The following is a 14,678-nucleotide window of genomic DNA, read 5'->3' as shown; positions in this document are numbered from 1 at the left end:
TGAACAAAAAAATTAAAATTAAATAATTATATAATTAAATTGATACCTGATAACGTTCACATTTTGTAAGCTCGTTTTGCAGCTATATAAAAAATACAAATTACATAAATATATATATAAATATGTATATATATGTAATTTTTTTATGGATATATTTCCACAGTGTCATCGATAGCTTTGCAGACAAGGTTTGAAGCATACTTAATTACATTTTTTTTCGAAATTCTCATTACGAACGTATTAATTTCATTTTGACAAAGAAAACACGAGTCGTTAATTTGAACAAATCGATACATTTATAAAGGCAGCATAGATATTCACATGAGTCCCTCACACGCACACACACACACACACACTTACGCACAGATACACAGACATACGGCACAGATCCTCTTACACTGCGTATACCTCGAGCTAAAGTTTTTTAGCCCAGTTTTTTGTCGCATCATTAGGACAAATAGGACAGCATATTGTCTGACTGTCAATAGAAAACAGCGCGAATTCAAAAAGCTATTTTCTCTTATTTGTTTTTGTTGTTGCCGATCGATTCGGTAACTCTATAGGCGTATATGGGCAACAGTTTTTTCATTTGCCATTGTGAGCCCTAATCAAAAGCTCGGCAATGACGTTTATGGCAGCCGTGCTCGCAGCCGATGTCTCGTTAGAAATGCTAGCTATGCGTGTGTGGGTGCGTGTGTGTGTGTGTAAGTAATTAATTATTTAACAAACAATTAACTGTTATTCAGAGACAGCGACTGGCAGTGGAAAGCACAGTTAGAATGCAACATGTTAACGCACATTACGTATACGCCGCATTAAACGTGCCCAGCAAATAAAGTATAAACAGACATTGAGAAACATCTCCACAGCCACAGCCCCCCACTCATTACTGTATCGCCATCATTGTGTGTCACATGACAGTTTTATCAACTGCGCTCAAGGTAATTACCAGTTGAATAAAAAAAAAAAAAACAGGCATTCATCTACCCCGCACAGCAACAGCCGAGTCCATGACATGTGATTTTGCATTGAACGCATGACATATAACCATACATCTACTTATATAACTATATATAGGTAGGTACGCTGAACATTTATAATGCATGAGCAGGAAATCATTTTGTCTATGATAAACAATTGTAGAAACAATAAATACATAATGTAATGGTGGGGAGGTTCGGGTTCAGTTTTTGCCTTTCGTTTGGCCATCTACCAAAAATAAAAACAAACGGCCGTGGCTGTTGCCTAACCGGGTGCATAGGGATTGGAGGTTCGCACTTCTTGCTAATACTCGGACAATAGCTCGTCGGACTGGTCGGGGTTTTTTCCTTTCCCTTTTGCACTTACCATAAACACATAGTTTAAGTGCGATCAAAAAAAATAAAAAAAAAACTTATTGATTTAAGTAAATCCATTGAAACAAAAAAAAACCGGATTCTAGTATGGGTACCATTAATGTGTTCCGACCGAACACCCAAATTCAAACTATTCAATTTCGCGTAAGTGAGAGAACTAAGGTGTTGATCGTCTCTCTTTCTCTTTACCCTCCCTACCTTGACAAGCAAAAAAAAAAAATGGAATGTGGATGCTTGTCCCTATTTCAGGTTCTTAAACCATCACTATAAATTGCAAGCGGCTAACATGGGTACTTGACAGATAAAACAATTAATTATGGAATTAGGATATCATATCATATAAGCTAATATAATTCGTTTATTCACGCATTGTTCAATTTTGTTGCCAATTAATAGCAAGGTGAGTATAACTCTATTTACAAGAAAAAATATACAGTTTCCAAACAAAATTTGAATCCAAAGTTAATATGATGAATGTGCAATAACTAGTTTAAATCCCATAAAGAAATTAAGGGGAAGGAGAAATTCACCAACATTATCTTGAGACTTGACGGATAGTAATTAATTTACCGTCTTGCTAAATTAACTGCATTTAAATGTTCATGTGTGTATATAACTACGTATATCTATAGGCATTGGTTTAAACTCTTACTCACGCGATATCCTTCGAAGCAGACGTTGGGCCCAATGTATACGACGATTATGATCGCTGTTGCTAAATATTACAAAAGAAATTTATAAGTATATAAACACATGTATATATATATATATATATATATATATATATGAGCAACGGTCAAGGTCGGTGGTGTAGGAATTTCCTCTCGCTTTAACTTATTTAGGCATATTCATTGCACATTTTGTTTTAAAGAAATTAGTAAAAGAAAAAAAAAATTAAAGGAAATAAAAATTAAAACTAAGGATCTATTAGCCGTCCATCTTGGCAACGTTAAACAATTAATGGAATTATATGGCAATGCTGCTAAGCAAGCGAAAGGGGTACACCAAAAGTAATACAGACTCGGCTCCTTTGTTACTCTCTGCAGGTTACACTATATGCTTAGTGCATGCGGTCCCGATGGTGCTGCATAAATAGTAAGCGTTTCACCCGCTTGACGCCGTTTTCCGAGGCTATGCCAGATGTTGTTCTTCGCAAGACAGCGGCTGATAAGTAAAATAGCAACAAAATTGGTTCTGCTGGGTTGCTAAGTGCGACACGTGCTCTTGGTGTTGCCCTTGTCTGGTCCGATCTCCCCCTCTGGTAGTGCCGACTAGTACGTCTAAATCTAGTCAACTGAGCAGGCACGGAAACTGTGGAAGCCTTAATTAGTTCCAAGTCTCAACACTAGCACATATAAATACCTTTTCTTTAAGGGTCACCCCGAATCACAATTAGGTTAGTGGGTCGAGTTGTTATGAAGGTTTTTGGTTTCTATTAGCGTACCAAAAGAACACTTCCAAACTGTACCACAATTGCAGCCTTGGTCGTTGATGTCTTTGCAAAAATTATTTGCAAAGAAAGAAAAAATGTTATGAACTTAACTCGCACGCGCTTCAAATATATCTGACATGCTGAGCTGTACTTTTAACCTTTACTACTTCCCAACGACAAAAAAAATAAGGAAGCTTTCAAAAGCTCTACATCACGCGATTATATTTTAAAACGGTACTATGGCCTGATCTTATCACCTTTTTCCTCTCTATTCGCCCTATTCGGTTGCGCATGCCCTCAGCTGTGCAATAAACGAAGAATTGGCTTCCAGCGCGGTCGGTAAAGCAGTAACTAAACTAGAGCAGCTGATCAACAAGCAGATTCGTTTGGGGAGTGCAAAGCAGCCACTACACCACAGTTTATGCAGCGCTACTTGCTAGCGGGACATAAACTGAAATAACTATAATAACTGTTGAGTTAGAACTTGTTACTAGTTTGTATATCTTTGAGATGAAAAGTACCGATGCATTTACCTGTTTCATTAGCTAGTTGATAGTAGGCTGGGCTGACTTTTTGTACAACAATCGCCGGAATGAAAACTGGTGCAAGCTTAGAACTAAACTTCTTTTGCGCGTTACTCTGACAAAAATTGCGGGCGAAGACTTTCGTACCGGCAGTAAGACTTATGTTTCGGCTGCGCAAATTATATATCTTAGCATTTCTATTATGTGACTGAGCTACATTGTCTTTAGCTATCTGACGGATTACTTGTAAGGCTGTGGGCCTCTCAATAGCAGTGTCTTCGGACAAGAGGTTAAGTCGCTTTAGCAAGTCATAGTCTTTACCGTTTAACATCATATTCTGTCCAAACGCTAAAAAATATGGAGAGTACCCTGTACTTTGGTGAACGCTGGCTCTCAAGGCAGCACAAATGGCGTACAGCTTTTTATCCCAATTTGAATGATCTTTTCCGATATAGGCTCTAATAGCCGCTAATACTGATCTATTTACTCGCTCACTCGCATTACTTTGTGGCGAGTATATTGCCGTTCGAATGTGGATGATTCCATACCGGGTAAGAAAAGCTTTAAAGACACTAGAAATGAACTGAGAGCCATTGTCGGTCAGAATAGTTTCTGGCACGCCGAAAGTGCAAAACAGTGTGTTTTCTAGATAGTCGATAATTTTGTTGGTAGTAAACGCGCGAAGAGGCCACATAAAATGAAATTTAGTATTGTGGTCTACAACCATCAGGAGACCTATATTGCCGTTCTTGGACCGAGGATATGGCCCTAGAAGATCCATGTAGAGCTTCTGAAATGGCCGTTCTGACGTCATAGGCTTGCCCATTGGAGGTCTCAACACTACATTGGGGCTTTTCGTTTGCCGACAAACTTTACAATTGACTATATATTCATGAATTTGGGCCGACATTTTTGGCCAAAACAAGTATCTCTTGAGTTTCTCTATTGTTTTTCCGATGCCACTGTGTGCAGCGTTAGGGGGATTGTGGGCTCTCTCTATCACTTGTAGGGTGAGAGACGAAGGTATCCAGAGTTTCCAGGATTGTTTCTCCTGAATGCTATATCCCGTCGCTGGCTCAGTACGTTTATATATAAAACCGTCGATTATCTGTAAATCCGGTAATCTGGATTGGTTAGAAGAAATACTGTCTATCAGATCCAGATAGTTTGGCGATTTGAATTCGGGTGAAGACAGGTCAACTATGGGACCTTGCTCCTCGAATTCCGCAAGCTCTGTCTCATTTTGACGCGATAGCGCATCAGCGACAACATTTTGTGTACCGCTACGATGCGAGACTTTGAACTTGAAGCCCTGTAATTTGATCACCCATCTACCTTGACGTCCTCTGAGATCCTTCTGTCTCATGAGCCATTGTAAGGAAGCATGATCAGTTATTACTTCGAAGTCCTGTCCTTCTATATACGCTCTAAATTTAAAAATACCTCTTATTACGGCTAAGCATTCCAGATCGGTCACACTATAATTCCGTTGGGCCTTTGACAGTTTCTCTGACATGTATGCTATTGGAGCCTCCTCTTCCTGTTCATTTAGTTGAGCTAGAACGCATCCTAAACCAGTTGTGCTAGCATCGCAAACTAATCTAAAAGGTTTTGAGAAGTCGGGTGTAGCCAATACAGGTGCAGAAGTTAAAAGTGTTTTTAAGGTGTTGAAAGCGGAATCAGCATCAGTGTTCCATTTCAATACTTTCGATTTCTTTAGCAACTCTGTAAGCGGAAAGCTAACTGTTGCATAATGATTAACGAAACGTCTATACCATCCAGCGAGTCCAAGAAAACGTCTCAGTTGTTTTACACTTTTTGGTACAGGGAATTCGTTAATAGCTTGTATTTTGCTAGGGTCCGTCTTTAGTTGACCATACCCAATTATAAAGCCCAAATATTTAATTTCCCGCATACAAAATTTTGATTTTGCGATGTTGATTGTCAAGTTCGCTTTACGCAAGTGCAGCGCTACTTCCTGCAAAAGCAACATATGCGAATCGAAGTCCTCTGATAGCAGAAGTAAATCATCTAAGTAGACAAATACGCGGGTCCGCAAATGGGCTGGTATCACGCGTTCCATTAGTCTACAAAGCGTTTGAGGAGCGTTACACAATCCAAACGGCATTACTTTGTATTGAAATAATGGACGATTAGGGACTGTAAAAGCGGTATACTGACGTGATTTTTCTTCTAGGGGTATCTGCCAGAATGCGTGCTTCATATCGAGGCCCGTTATATATTTAGCCGGCGGCAGACGACTAAGAATTCCGTCGATATGGGGTAGAGGGTACGCATCTTTACGAGTGTACTTATTTATGACTCGAGAATCTAGACACAGCCTGTTTTTATCCTTTCTTTGCACAAGGACGCAGTTGCTGCTCCAGGGGCTATGCGATACCTCTATTATATCTAAAGCTAGCATTTTCTCGATCTCGTCAAACATTAGCTTTTCAACGGCTGGCGAAATAGGCCAATGTCTTTGTTTGACGGGGGTCACATTATCTATTTCAATGCGATGTTCGATTAACTCAGTGCGTCCTAATCCTTCCTTTTCATAAGAATAGAAATTAGAAATGATCGAATTTAATCGTGACTTTTCTTCAGCGGTTAGCTGATGCATTTTCGCTGTTTCCTGGATATCCTGTTCGTTACTGTTGTCTAATTCATTTACGGACTCATCAGGACGAATTAAATTCGTTAACAGTCCAAAGTCCTGCCAAAAATTTATGCCTAAGTAAACATCTTGTTTCAAATCGGGTATAACATAAAAATCAACATTATGCACTTGTTTTCGAAATTCAACTTTAAGTGTCAGTTTGCCTACCACTGGGCAAATAGCGTTGTTAGCTGTTCGGATTGATCCAGAGCATTTGCGCGCTTTGGGATGTGACAACAGTGACTTAGCTGCACCATTACCGAGGCAACTAATCGTCGCTCCGGAATCTAATAATGCTACATATTTTTCTCCCTCTAGGCTTAACTCAGTGTACAAGCGGTTATCTGAGCTCATAAACACTGATTGAACGAGCTTCTTACGAAGACTTTTAATATTTTTCCAGAATTTCCTAAGTCGAACAGTAGAGCGTTTTGGCCGACTGAGAAATTCGATGGGTTCTATGCTGCTAAAAATTCGTCTTCGTGTGTCAAGATAGTGTTTTACTCTAATATGGTACGGTACGTACTTATTTTCAATATCAGTTTGAGTTGCAGTCTCGGCGACTGAACATGTATTTGCCATATAAGTTGTAAATATAGTATTTGGAGTTGATTGCTCCAAACTACCATATGACTGTATTTCTGGCAAGGACTTTATTCTTTTGTGGGATGCGTCAAACTGGTGTTGGTCTGCGCATCCCGCTTCCGGTTTCCCAAAAGATTGCATTTGCTACAATTGGGTTTAAAAGTATTTTTAGCACCGCAACCGTAGCAGAATATACGCCTTTCTCCCATGCAGTCATCGAATCGGTGTCCCACTTTATCGCAATTCCAGCACACTATTTTCTTGTTCTGTATTTCTGAAATATTATCTTCTATATCATTATTTTCCAGTAACTCAGAGACATTACCTCTACCGTATTTGGTTCGATTGGGAAACGAGCCAGTTTCTCTACAGAAACTTTCATGTTTCTTAACTTCCTCTCTTAATTCTGCTCGAGTTCTAATCTTCAAATGCAATAGTTCGTACCTGAGCGCTGTTCTCGCATTGCGTTTTAATAGGTCAACAAGCTTGTCTTCGCTTATTTCGTTAGATAATTGGCTAACCAGGCCTTCAATCGCTGATTGAAAATCATCAAATGTCTCCTGATCTTTCTGGCGTCTTTTCCTAATTAGTTCCCACAAGTCAAAGTCGTCTTTAACGTCCTCGAATCTAAGTCGGAAATCCGTACAGAAAGCCAACCAGGTATACTGTGGGTTTTTCTTGTGGAAGCTCCAAAACCAATCATTGGCTTTCCCGAAGAAAAGTAAATGAAGATTGTCACAAAGCAGCCTATAGTCGCCGTTCAAATTTTGAGCCGTTAATGAACGAATTCGATACAAGAATTCATCTATCTGCATAGAGTCTTTCGAACCGTCAAATTTAAGTCGCCAGGTTTGCATAATGCTAGCTGCTTTTTCTGAACTCAAACTTGAGTTTGATCGATTGCTACCTCTGGGGCTGTATGGTCCGCAGTCAAGGGGTATGTCAGAGTTCTGGGCACTATTAGGGAGAGTATCAGCACCTAATCCCCTTGGAGACTGAACTAATCTAGAGCGTGTTGATTCAGCTTGCTCACTTCGTACATTTAATGTTGCTAACTTCTCTTGCAGTGATTGTTCAACAGAAGCTTTAATAACGTTTTTGAGTTCTGCTATTAAAGTCCTTTGCTGAGATTGTAGAGCTTCGTTGATATAGGTAATTGTCTCTACATTTGGACCATTGTCCACTGACTTATTTCCGTTGCTGCCTAAAGACATGCAACTACCTAAATATTCTCTATGATTTCGATTCATAGACCTAGTTTGCATACTTCGCTTGGGCGTGGCTCCTCGCCCTTTTCCGAATCGCTGACCTCTCCTGATACCTGTAGTAGTCGAACCATCTTGGCAAGGTAGAGTATTTCGCGATAGAGTTTCGTCTGTTTCAGCATTACCAGCTGAGTGTAACTCCGCTGCCAGTGTATTGTTCATAAATATTAGTTGCCCTGGGTTGCAATCTGCCTCACATACTGGACATTTTGGGGTTGTCTTTAGTGTATTGCTTATGCAAACGTCGTGAAAACGGTGTTGACAAGGAGTAGTCGCAGATAGCTGTTCTGCTTGCAATTGCTCATGGCAAATGCCACAAAATGGATCTTGCGCGTTAATCGCTGCAACTATGCTCTCTGTGCTTCGTCTCACTGCCATAATGAATGCAAACTTTTGCTTGTTTCCAAACAACAAAAGGAAAACTAAATAGGACTTGTATTATTAAGTCTTGGTTATTTATTCTATCTGTCTTTTTCCCACACGTTATTGCTTACAATCCTTAAGCAAACCTGAGTAGTTGAATTTGTGCTATTTATTTTACTGGAGTCTATTTCTGATTTGGATTTTTACTGCTCATGGACTACTAGACAACATCCGAAATATTTCCAGTTTGTTGTAATTCCAAATAGTCCTTGAAACAATTAACCCAAATTTGATTATTATTCCCTCTTTTCCGATCTTACCCGCTGCTTAAAGTACTAGTAATTAATTGTGGTCGACTAATCCAGCAATGCCTGAATTACAATCGCAAATTCCTACAACTAACTACTGTCTGAACACAACGTATTTTCCCGAGAAAGGGGCCTAACAGGGTAATTAAAAAATAATAGGTAGTAATTGATATGGTATAACTTCGAGTTTCGATTGGGGATTGTTGTGCACTAGGTGTTAGTCGTGCTTACGCAAGAAGTAAAAGTTTTACGTTCTTGCTAGGGTCCCACGTGTTGGGCGCCATATATGTAATGGTGGTGAGGTTCGGGTTCAGTTTTTGCCTTTCGTTTGGCCATCTACCAAAAATAAAAACAAACGGCCGTGGCTGTTGCCTAACCGGGTGCATAGGGATTGGAGGTTCGCACTTCTTGCTAATACTCGGACAATAGCTCGTCGGACTGGTCGGGGTTTTTTCCTTTCCCTTTTGCACTTACCATAAACACATAGTTTAAGTGCGATCAAAAAAAATAAAAAAAAAACTTATTGATTTAAGTAAATCCATTGAAACAAAAAAAAACCGGATTCTAGTATGGGTACCATTAATGTGTTCCGACCGAACACCCAAATTCAAACTATTCAATTTCGCGTAAGTGAGAGAACTAAGGTGTTGATCGTCTCTCTTTCTCTTTACCCTCCCTACCTTGACAAGCAAAAAAAAAAAATGGAATGTGGATGCTTGTCCCTATTTCAGGTTCTTAAACCATCACTATAAATTGCAAGCGGCTAACATGGGTACTTGACAGATAAAACAATTAATTATGGAATTAGGATATCATATCATATAAGCTAATATAATTCGTTTATTCACGCATTGTTCAATTTTGTTGCCAATTAATAGCAAGGTGAGTATAACTCTATTTACAAGAAAAAATATACAGTTTCCAAACAAAATTTGAATCCAAAGTTAATATGATGAATGTGCAATAACTAGTTTAAATCCCATAAAGAAATTAAGGGGAAGGAGAAATTCACCAACATTATCTTGAGACTTGACGGATAGTAATTAATTTACCGTCTTGCTAAATTAACTGCATTTAAATGTTCATGTGTGTATATAACTACGTATATCTATAGGCATTGGTTTAAACTCTTACTCACGCGATATCCTTCGAAGCAGACGTTGGGCCCAATGTATACGACGATTATGATCGCTGTTGCTAAATATTACAAAAGAAATTTATAAGTATATAAACACATGTATATATATATATATATATATATATATATATATGAGCAACGGTCAAGGTCGGTGGTGTAGGAATTTCCTCTCGCTTTAACTTATTTAGGCATATTCATTGCACATTTTGTTTTAAAGAAATTAGTAAAAGAAAAAAAAAATTAAAGGAAATAAAAATTAAAACTAAGGATCTATTAGCCGTCCATCTTGGCAACGTTAAACAATTAATGGAATTATATGGCAATGCTGCTAAGCAAGCGAAAGGGGTACACCAAAAGTAATACAGACTCGGCTCCTTTGTTACTCTCTGCAGGTTACACTATATGCTTAGTGCATGCGGTCCCGATGGTGCTGCATAAATAGTAAGCGTTTCACCCGCTTGACGCCGTTTTCCGAGGCTATGCCAGATGTTGTTCTTCGCAAGACAGCGGCTGATAAGTAAAATAGCAACAAAATTGGTTCTGCTGGGTTGCTAAGTGCGACACGTGCTCTTGGTGTTGCCCTTGTCTGGTCCGATCTCCCCCTCTGGTAGTGCCGACTAGTACGTCTAAATCTAGTCAACTGAGCAGGCACGGAAACTGTGGAAGCCTTAATTAGTTCCAAGTCTCAACACTAGCACATATAAATACCTTTTCTTTAAGGGTCACCCCGAATCACAATTAGGTTAGTGGGTCGAGTTGTTATGAAGGTTTTTGGTTTCTATTAGCGTACCAAAAGAACACTTCCAAACTGTACCACAATTGCAGCCTTGGTCGTTGATGTCTTTGCAAAAATTATTTGCAAAGAAAGAAAAAATGTTATGAACTTAACTCGCACGCGCTTCAAATATATCTGACATGCTGAGCTGTACTTTTAACCTTTACTACTTCCCAACGACAAAAAAAATAAGGAAGCTTTCAAAAGCTCTACATCACGCGATTATATTTTAAAACGGTACTATGGCCTGATCTTATCACCTTTTTCCTCTCTATTCGCCCTATTCGGTTGCGCATGCCCTCAGCTGTGCAATAAACGAAGAATTGGCTTCCAGCGCGGTCGGTAAAGCAGTAACTAAACTAGAGCAGCTGATCAACAAGCAGATTCGTTTGGGGAGTGCAAAGCAGCCACTACAATAAGAACTTTGATTATAATACAGCTCGCATTTATTAGCTGTGGCATATATCAAATTTCGCCTAAACCTATCAAATGCGCCGCATCCATTTTTGCCATCAACAGCAAGAATTGCGATTTTGTCGTTGCGTATACGTCACGTAATCCACTGCTTAATAAAAGTTCAAAATGCATCAAATGAAAACCTTCGTTTGCCCCAAAAGACACGCAAAAATTAGAATATTTTATTTACTTTATATACCCTACTCTCACTTACAGGGTATAAAAACGAGCTGACGCATGCTGGCGCTCAAGCAGAGATAAACAGCGAGCTGCCTGCCTAATAAAATTGCCTAGATGTGTGCTTATAAAGTATGCAAATCCCAGTTGATATCAAAGTGCGTGTTTTAAAATGGGTAAAACGGGTTTAACGGCTGTGTGAAAATGTATTATAAAAGAGGGGCAGCAGGAGGTTTGTCTGACTCCGCAAAGTATATATATAAATGCCCTAACATCACGAGGGGTTGAGTCGATGGAGTCCGCTTCCTTGTCTATATCAGAGGTTGACTTTATTTTCTTATAAAGGTTTTCACATATTTCACATCACATCTTAATTATATCTTAATTTAGGTTAAGTGACGTGTTTTTCTTCTTATAAAGCCCTGCGCTTTCGCTTAGTATATACACATTTGGGTGTCAACACGACATAGGTTACAGGATATCCATTAGTCGCGCATCAAAATTTGTTAATATATAGAAATATATATATATTTTTTGCACACCTTGACATTTGACATGAATATAATAGTTTTTTAGCTCGAACACAATACTCGAACATATACATTGTTAACAGAGTCTGAAGTGGTTTTAATGTCAAGACTCTAGCTATTGAAGTGAGCTTAGTTCTGGTCTGTGGCATTGGAAAATCAGGCATTTTACATTTAACATTTGTATATTTCATTTCGCCAGCTTTCTATAATTAAAATATTATCGAATCGATCCGGCATTCCATTGTAGAAAAAAAACACAAGCTTTTTCGAAATTCAAATTCAAAGTGCAATCAAGGTGCATTCAGTAGATATTATATTGATTTATTTTCACCTTTGCACACGCGCGTCTCTCAATGAATTTGTATGTAATAAAAAATATAAATTGCTTTAACAGTAATCAAAGTGCAACAACATTTATTTTGATATGAAATGCAGGTTCTTTCCAGCTAAATGCAATGCAGCACAAAAAAAAAAAAAAAGAAAGAGAAATACAACTGTGCACAACTCAATATAAATTCATTATGAAGGTCACTAAATAATATCTGAAGGCTAACGTAAATAAAATGCTTTAACAGAATCATCTTAATAAGCTTTTCGAATAACATATTTATTTGTAAAGAAGATAAATAAACTTCAATACAAACAATATTTTTGTTTGATTTTGGAATTGGACTCTCGATGGATAGTTCAATGCAATCTGATGTGTTGTTCACAAAAAATGATTTAATACTGTGAATAATTAAGTCCTTTTAAAGCGAAACAAAATATGTGCAAATGTGAAAAAGAAAACATAAAGCTATCAGCAAGAATGCAAATCGGGTTGGTGCCAAACTGGTTTGAACCAGAACTTTCACTATTTTATTTACCATTAGAACACGTGATGCAAGGTCTGAAACGAACCATTCTGTAATTTTATACAAAAAAATACAATTTACAGTTTCTGCATAAGAGATAATCGCATTAGTGTCGGCTAATCCAATACCAATCCAGCCAGGTGAAACAAACCAGAATCTACGCCAAGTATCAAGCAACGAGCTCCTTAGGGAATCACCTCTACAAGGCTTAAGGAATGTATATCAGCTATCATTTCAAGGAGGAAAACCCTTGCAGTTTTATCATCGAAACTCAGCATTTAGTTACTGTCATAAGTTATATACAAAATGACCTCAGATTCCGCTGGTATTATAATGTTGCACAGGCTTACCAATAAGAGTATTATTATTAGTCAATTTGGGGGGACCGTTTGTACATTGCGGAGGTGCGTCTGTCCTGCCTCTACAGAAGGTTACAATGTGGACTGGATGTCAAATAGGTCCGACAAGAACCGATACGAGTTTGGCAACGGTGCAAACTACAGCTTGGATCCACCTGGAAAATATCAAGGCTGCCGGACCCAGACGAAATGTATCAAGCACAATGCGCCTACATATTAATTGGTGGTCAGCCAATTTACAGAAAACTGCCTTGTCCTTAACCCGGCATGCGCACGTCTCTCAAGGTAAACTACAGGCTCTGACTGAGTCCATCAGGACATTTGCTAATATCCAGGAGCAAATGCTCGCCCCAAAGACCCCTTGGAATATATGTATATACATATATACCACAAAGTGGAATATATATATACATATATACCACAAAGTGAGCTGACAAACTGACAATCACCACACTCCTGCTTCATGGCCATCGGCTACAGGGTATCTCCAAATCGAGTGCTATCCAGCATTCCTACAGCATTCGTACTTGTTTTCTCTTGCTGCGTGCGAGTGTGTACGCGTGCGTGAGTGTGTGTGTGTGTGTGTGTGCGTGTGTGTGTGTGTGTAGCAATAGCGGTGCACATGCACTGTGATTATTGTTGTTTAGTTGTTGTTTTTGTTGTTGGTTGGCGGCTGTCGCAGCTTAAAGCGGTGATCGCCGGTGCCAGGCACCGAATGCTGAACGAGAAGCAAAAAACAACAATAACAGAAAGAGAAAAAAAAAAAACGAAAAACAGCAATAACAACAACAAATACACATACACAACGCGCGCACACAAAGAGGCAATAAAGAAACGCCGACAACAACAACGAGAAAATATTGTTTATATCAAGCGAACAGCAACAGCAACAACAACAACAACAACAACAGCAACAGCAGCAGCAACAATAACAACAACAACAATGAAACGATATATAGCAAGAAAATACCTTGCCGATCAAGCGAGCAGCTACAGCACGAGACAACGAAAAGGGAACGAAGGAAAACAAAGAGAGAGAGAGGGAGAGAGAGAGAGGGAGAGCGAGTTGTGTCAGAGAGAAACATGTGACCGAGCCAATGCTGTGTGGTTGAGACGAAACGACAAATCGACAGACCGACCAGTCGACCTATGGATGTTATTACCGGCATCGCACGCCTTCCGAGCAGCCAGCCCCCTGCATCCTTACCCCTTAACCCAACGCCACAAGCACATCATCAACGAACCGAATCGTTGCTACAAACAGCGACTAACGATACGCAACGCAAATGGAGACGAAACAAACAAACAAACAAACAGCAACAGCAACAACAACAGCAGCAACAACAACAACAACAACAGCAATAACAACCGGCCGGCTAGCCTCAGCCAGGCATTGGGCGTCGGTTGTAGGGGCAACGATTTGCGTGGGGGGACAGGCGGCAGGCAAGTCAGCCAGCCAGCAAGCCAGCCAAGCGCAAAGCTCAACGTCGCTGCTGACGTTAACAGTGATGTCAACAGCGACTGTGACTGTGACTGCGGCTGCAGCAGCAACAGCAGCGTTGCCCCAAAGTGAGCGGCATGTGGATGCCAACTTGTTATATGTGTGTGTGTGTGTGTTTGTGTGAGTGTGTGTGCGTGTGTCTGTGTGTGCGCGTGGAACTTGCTACAAGTTGCTGTTGGAAATGCAGTTAAAACTGGTTACGGCCGCCTCGTCGCACTGTAATTTGCGACGCTGTTGACACAGGTAATCTAATAGGCAAAGCTACTCAGCGTCTGCCTCAGACTCTGGCTCTTAGCCAGGCGCCCGCTGTTATTGTTGTTGTCACTTACCAATGCCAGGTTTTAGTTGCGATTGCAGTTTCACTCGGACCATGCAATTTTTGTTTTGTTTCTTATTG

At 39.6% G+C, this 14,678-nt stretch overlaps 1 protein-coding gene and 1 long non-coding RNA gene across 4 annotated transcripts in view; both read right to left on the bottom strand.

Moving 5' to 3' along the window:
- The window catches only part of mgl (low-density lipoprotein receptor-related protein megalin), a 172,387-nt gene that overhangs the window by 119,689 nt on the left and 38,020 nt on the right, over window positions 1-14,678 (bottom strand). The window lies entirely within an intron of this gene.
- On the bottom strand, window positions 1,696-11,527 carry LOC116652132 (uncharacterized). 2 transcript variants are annotated; one of them, XR_011416756.1, is made up of 3 exons: window positions 9,997-11,521; window positions 2,377-9,688; window positions 1,696-2,070 (listed from the first exon to the last, which is right to left on the bottom strand). It is a non-coding gene; the product is annotated as an uncharacterized lncRNA (long non-coding RNA). The 2 variants fall into 2 exon arrangements; XR_011416757.1 differs by lacking the exon at window positions 1,696-2,070 and having other exon boundaries at window positions 2,098-2,666; window positions 2,718-9,688; window positions 9,997-11,527.

The sequence above is a fragment of the Drosophila virilis genome, chromosome X (genome assembly GCF_030788295.1).
Source record: "Drosophila virilis strain 15010-1051.87 chromosome X, Dvir_AGI_RSII-ME, whole genome shotgun sequence".
Lineage (NCBI taxonomy): Eukaryota > Metazoa > Arthropoda > Insecta > Diptera > Drosophilidae > Drosophila > Drosophila virilis.
This window is presented reverse-complemented; position numbering and strand designations above follow the sequence as displayed.